A 6942-nucleotide genomic window follows, 5' to 3' on the forward strand; every position below is an offset into this window, starting at 1 on the left:
TGGATACTAACCCTTTATCAAATATTCATTTGAAAATATTTTTCCCATTCGATAGGCTTCCTTTTAGTTTTGTTGATTGTTTCCTTCACTGCACAGAAGTTTTTATCTTAACAAAGTCCCAATAGTTCAATGTTTCCCTTGTCTTTGGTGATGTGTCTAGTAAGAAGTTATTCTGGCTGAGGTCAAAGGGTTTGCTGCCTTTTTCCTCCTCTATGATTTTTATTGGTTCCTATCTCATATTTAGGTATTTCCTTCATTTTGAATTTATTTTTCTGTATGGTATAAGAAAGTGGTCCAGTTTTATTCTTTTCAGTGTCACCATCCAGTTTTCCCAACACCATTTGTTGAAGAGATTGTATTTTTTTCTGTTTGATATTCTTTCCTGCTTTGTCAAAAACTAGTTTACCATATAGCTGGGGGTCCACTTCTGGGTTCTCTATTATATTCCATTGATCTATGTGTCTTTTTTTGTGCCAGTACCATCCTGCCTTGATGACTACAGCTTTGTAACATAGCTTGAAATCCAGAATAGTGATACCTCCAGGTTTGTTTTTCTATTTCAGGATTTCTTTGGCTATTAGGAGTCTGTTGTGGTTCCATACAAATTTTAGGATTGTTTATTCTAGCTCTTCAAAAAGCGCTGGTGGTATTTTAACAGGGATTGCATTAAATGCATAGATTGTTTTCAGTAATATAGACATTTTAACAATGTTTGTTCTTCTAATCCATGAGCATGGAATGTTTTTTTTCCATTTCTTTGTGTCCTCTTCAATTTCTTTCATAAGTGTCCTATAGTTTCCAGAGTACCAGTCTTTAACTTGTTAGCTAGGTTTATTCCCAGGTATCTTATTGTTTTTGGTGCAATTGTAAATGGAATCCATTTCTTCATTTTTTTTCTGCCACTTTATTGTTGGTGTATAGAAATGCAAAAGATTTCTGCACATTTATTATATATTCTGCAACTTTGATGAATTCATGTATTAGTTCTAGCAACTTTTTGGTCGAGTCTTTCAGGTTTTCTACATAGAGTATCATGTTGTCTGCAGATAATGAAACTTTGACCCTTCCTTGCTGATTTGGATGCCTTGTATTTTTTTTCGTTGTCTGATTTCTGAGGCTAAGCATTTCAGTACTATGTTAAATAGTAATAGTGAGAGTATACATCCTTGTTTTGTTCCTGACCAAAGGGTAAAGGCTCCCAGTTTTTCCCTATTGAGAATGATATTAGATGTGGGTCTTTCGTATATGGCCTTTATGATGTTGAAATATGTTCCATCTATCCCTAGTTTGTTTTTATCAAGAATAGATGGTGTATTTTGTAAAATGTGTTTTCAGTATCTATTGATAGGATCATTATTATTTTTTAATTTTAACGTTTATTTATTTTTGACAGAGCATGAGTGGGGAGAGGCAGAAGAGAGGGAGCCAGAGGCTGAAGCAGGCTCCAGGCACTGAACTTTCGGCACAGAGCCCAATGTGGGGCTTGAACCCACCAACCATAAAATCACGACCTGAGCCAAAGTTGGATGCTTAACCAACTGAGCCACCCAGGCTCTCCAACAGGATTATTCTTTTATCACATTCTTTTATTAATATGGTGTATCACGTTGAATAATTTGCAAATATTGATCAAGCCCTGCAGCTCAGAAATAAACCCCACCTGATCATAATGAGTAATTCTTTCAATGTATTGTTGGATTCAATTTGCTAATATCTTGTTGAGAAATTTTGCATGCAGATTCATCAGGGATATTGGCCTGTAATTCTCCTTTTTAGTGGAGTCTTTGTGTGGCTTTGGAATCAAAGTAATGTTTGCTTCATAGACTGAATTTGGAAGTTTTCATTCCATTTCTATTTTTTCCTATCACTTTGAGAAAAAATAGATATTAACTCTTCTTTAAATGTCTTCCAGAATTCCACTGAAAAGCCATCTGGTACTGGACTCTTGTTTGTTGGGAGATTTTTGATTACTGATTCAATTTCTTTGCTGGTTATGGGTCTGTTTAAATTTTATACTTCTTCCTGTTCCTGTTTTCTTAGTTTGTGAGATTCTAGGAGTTTGTCCAATTCTTATAGTTTGTTGGTATATAAATGTTCATAGTTTTCCCTTAAAATTGTTTGTATTTCTGTGGTGTTGATTGTGATCTCTCCTCTTTCTTGATTTTATCTATTTGGGTCCTTTCCCCTTTTTTGTTATAGGTCTGGCTAAGGGTATATCAATTTTATTAAATTTTTCAGAGAATCTGCTCTTAGTTTCATTAGTATGTTCTACTGTTTTGTTGTTGCTGTTGCTGTTTCTATGTCATGTATTTCTGCTCTCATCTTTATTATTTCCCTTCTGCTGGCTTTAGGCTTTCTTTGCTGTTCCTTTTCTTGCTCCTTTAGGTATAAGGTTTGGTTGTGTATTTGGGACCTTTCTTCTTGAGATAGGCCTGAATTCCAATATACTTCACTCTCAGGACTGCCTTTGCTGCCTCCTAAAGGATTTGGACTCTTGTGTTTTCATTTTTGTTTGCTTTTATTTTATTTTTAAATTTTATTTTTATTTTATTTTATTTTTTGCTTTTATTTTTTTTTAATTTTATTTCATTTTTATTTGCTTCCATTTACTTTTTAACTTCCTCTAATTTCTTATTAACCAATTCATTATTTAGTAGGATGTTCTATAATTTCCATGTATTTGGGATCTTTCCAAATTTATTCTTGTGGTTGACTTCGAGTTTCATAGCACCATGGTCTGAAAATACGCATGGCATGATCTCAACCTTTCTGTACTTGTTGAAGACTGATATCTGAGCCAGTATGTAATCTGTTCTGGAAGTGTTCCATGTGCACTTGAAAATAATGTGTATTTTGCTGATTTAGAATGAAATGTTCTGAATATATCTGTTAAGTCCATACTGTCCAGTGTGTCATTCAAGCCAGTTTTCTTGTTGATTTTCTGCTTAGATGACCTGCCCATTTCTGTACATGTTAAAGTCCTCTACCATTATTGTATCAATGAGTTTCCTTATGTTTGTTATCAATTGATTTATGTATTTGGGTGCTCTCCAGTTAGAGGCATAATGGATAGACCCCTTAATTTGGTATAATAACTTTCTCCATCTCTTATTACAGTTTTTGTTTTAAAATATAGTTTGTCTCATATAAGTATGGCTACTCAAGCACTCTTTCAATATCCATTGGCATGGATATAGATGTTTCTCCATTCCCTCACTTTTAATCTGCAGGTGTCTTTAGGTCTAAAATGAGTCTCTTAAAAGCAGCAAATAGATGAAGATTGTTTTTTTTATATACATTCTGATACACTATGTCTTTTGATTAGAGCATTTTGTCCATTTATATTCTGATTGATTATTGAAAGATATGAATTTAGTGCCATTGTGTTACCTGTAGATTTTTTGTTTCTGGTGATTCTTCCTGGTCCTTTTTAGCCTTTGTTGTTTTGTGTCTTTTTCTTTTTCTCCATTCAAAAAGCCCTCTTTAAAAATTTGTTGCAGGGCTTGGTTAGTGTTCACAAACTCTTTTAGTTTTCATTTGTCTGGAAAAGTCATTATCTCTACTTCTATTCTTAATGACAGTCTTGCTGGATATAGAATTCTTGGATGAATATTTTTCCCATTCAGCACATTAAATATATCTTGCCATTCTTTTCTGGTTTGCCAAGTTTCCGTGGACTGACCTGCTGCAAACCGGATCTGTCTTCCCTTGTAGATTAAAGACATTTTTCCCCTTGCTGCCTTCAGGATTGTTTCCTTGTCTGTGGATTTTGTGTCTTTGACTATGATATGCCTTGGCAATGGTTGGCTTTTGTTGAATTTGATGGGAGTTCTCTATGCTTCTTGGATTTTGATGTCTGTGTCCTTCCCCAGATTAGGGAACTTTTCAGCTATAATTTGTTTGAATAAATCTTATGCCTCTTTTACTTTCTCCTCATCTTCTGGGACTCCTATAATATGAATATTATTATGTTTTAATAAGTTACTGAGTTCCCTAAGTATGCCTTCATGATCAATGATTTTTTTCCCTTCTCTTCAGCTTCATTATTTTACATAATTTTATCTTCTATATCACTAATTCGCTCTTCTGCCTCATGCATCCTCACTCTCATGGCATCCATTGAGGTTTGCATCTTAGTTATAGCATTTGTAATTTTGGGGTCATTAGATTTTAGTTCTTTTATCTCTGCAGAAAGGGATTCTCTGGTATTTTCTATGCTTTCTTGAGACCAGCTAGTGTCCTTATAAACGTTGCTTTCTATTCTAGTTCAGAAATCTTACTTATATCTGTATTGATTTAATTTCTGGCCATTAGTTCTACCTCTTGTTCTTTATTTTGGGGTGAATTTCTTCATATCATCATTTTGTCCAGAAAAGAAGGGGAAAAAAAGAACAAAAACAAAACAAAACAATAAACAGAAGCCAAAAAACACCAAAGAAACTATATCCTGGGTGTGTTTTGGTCTGATTGTTAAAAGTATCTAGATCCTAAAATAAAATAAAAAATAAAATAGACTAAAAGTAAATAGGAAGTTATATCTTATTTCCCCTAGAGCTTAAGCTTTGTAGCACTCTATGATCAGTAGACTTGGTATACACAAGTTGTTTGTGCTGGTCGTCTGGGGTAGGGGCTGACTGCATTGATACTTATGTGGACTTGTTTCAGTGGAAATAGGCCTCCAGGGTGCAGGGGGTTGGGGCTCAGTGTAAACAGATCTGGCCTCTATTATGTGGTGCTGTTTTGTTCCCTGATGGCCTTCAGAGTTGATTGGCAGGATTAATAAGGTGGTGCCCTGCTCTAGCCCCAGAGCTAAAAGATCATGGCTCCTCCTCTTCAGGGAACCCTCACAGAAGGGCAGACAAGTACCATTCTTATGTCCCCAGTTTATGTCAGAATACTGTGTCCATCCTGTATCCAAGTTTTTTTTTAATCTCAGGCACTTGACTAAGTTTCAAAAGACCAAATTTTATAGACTCCCATGGTGGGGACCCACTATGTTCCTCTGGGGGAGGCTCTCTAGGCACTTTTGCTAGCCTGTGTGAAGATAGGTAGTGGTTGCATAACTGTGCAGCAGTTCAGAGTTTCTGTCAAAACAGTGAAAAAAGCCAGAACCCCTCTTTGATGCCCTCATCCCCAGTAATCTGCTCTTATCCTTGGAAACAGTGTAACATGTTGGCACCACCTGTCCTTCCTGTGACCCAGGGTATCCCCAGACCATACTCCTTAGATTCCTCCTCACTTCACCACCTGAGTACCTCTAAGCCAGTCATATCCCCCACTATAGCAGACTTCTAAACATTCATATTTTGTGCTCTGCTGCTTATAATACTTTGTAGTACCCTCATAATCAGGCTACCACCCCACCATGGTACCTGCAGCTTTGTTTCACCCAAGTGAACTCTCCAAACCTCCTACCTTTGAGAAGGTGGTCACTTTTTACTTGTAAACTTGTATTTTTTCTTCTCTCAGATCTCTAATTGACTTCTTGGGTGTTCAGAATTATTATATAACAGCCTAGCTGTGTTTGAGGAAGGAGACATGTAGGGTCTCATTATTCCTCTGCCATCTTAACTCTCCCACCCTCACTTTTCTTTTTCAAGCTTGTGTTGGGTATTCCAGATCTTTATGTTTCCACACATATTTTAGGATTGTTTGTTCTAGCTCTGTGAAAAATGCTACTGGCATTTTGATAGGGATTGCATTAAATGTGTAGATTGCTTGGGTAGTATATATATTTTAACAATATTTGTTCTTCCAATTCAGGAGCATGAAACGTCTTTCTCATTATTTGTGTCATTGTCAAATCTTTCATCAGTGTTTTATAGTTTTCAGAGTACAGTTCTTTCACTTCTTTGGTTAGTTTATTCCTAGGTATCTTATTATTTTTGGTGAAATTTTTAATGGGATTATTTCCATTACTTTCTATTTCTGCTACTTCATTACTGATGTACAGAAATGTAATAGATTTCTGTACATTGATTTTGCATCCCGTGACTTTACTGAATTCATGTATCAGTTCTAACAGTTTTTTTTTAAATGTTTGTTTATTTTTGAGACAGAGAGAGACAGAGCATGAGCAGGGGAGTGGCAGAGAGAGAGGGAGACACAGAATCAGAAGCAGTCTCCAGACTCTGAGGTGTCAGCATAGAGCCCATCCTGGGGCTCAAACTCACAAACCGTGAGATCATGACCCGAGCCAAAGACGGTCCCTCAACCACTGAGCCACCCAGGAGCCCCAGTTCTAACAATTTTTTGATGAAGTCTTTCTGGTTTTCTATATAAGGTATAATGTCACCTGAAAATAGCAAAATTTAACTTCTTCCTTGCCTTTTGGCAATTTGGATGCCTTTTATTTCTATTTATCTGATTGCTGTGACTAAGACTTCCACTAATATGTTAAATAGAAGTGGTGAGAGTAGACATCTCTGCCTTCTTCCTGACCATGGAGCAAAACTTTTTATTTCCCATTGAAGAATGATATTAGTTGTGAGTTTTTCATTTATAACCTTTATTATGTTGAAGTATGTTACTTTGTTACTCCTAAACTTACTTTGTTGATGATTGTTATCATGAATGGATATTATACTTGTTCAAATGTTTTTTATGCATCTATTGAAATGATCATATAGTTCTTATGTTTTCTTTTATCAATGTGTACAGGACTGTGGATTGATATGCAAATATTGAACGACCTTAACAGCCAGGAATGAATCCCATTTGATTATGACGAATGATTTTTTAAATGTATTGTTGGCTTTGGTTTGCTGGCATTTTATTGAAAATTTTTGCATCTATGTTCATCAGAGATATTGGCCTATAGTTCTGTATTTTAGTGGAGTCTTTATCTGGTTTTGGTACCACGTAATCCTGGCCTCATAGAATGAGTATGGATGTTTTCCTTCCTTTTCTATTTTGTGAATAGTTTTAAAAGAATAAGTATTA

This window comes from Prionailurus bengalensis, chromosome X (assembly GCF_016509475.1).
Source record: "Prionailurus bengalensis isolate Pbe53 chromosome X, Fcat_Pben_1.1_paternal_pri, whole genome shotgun sequence".
NCBI lineage: Eukaryota > Metazoa > Chordata > Mammalia > Carnivora > Felidae > Prionailurus > Prionailurus bengalensis.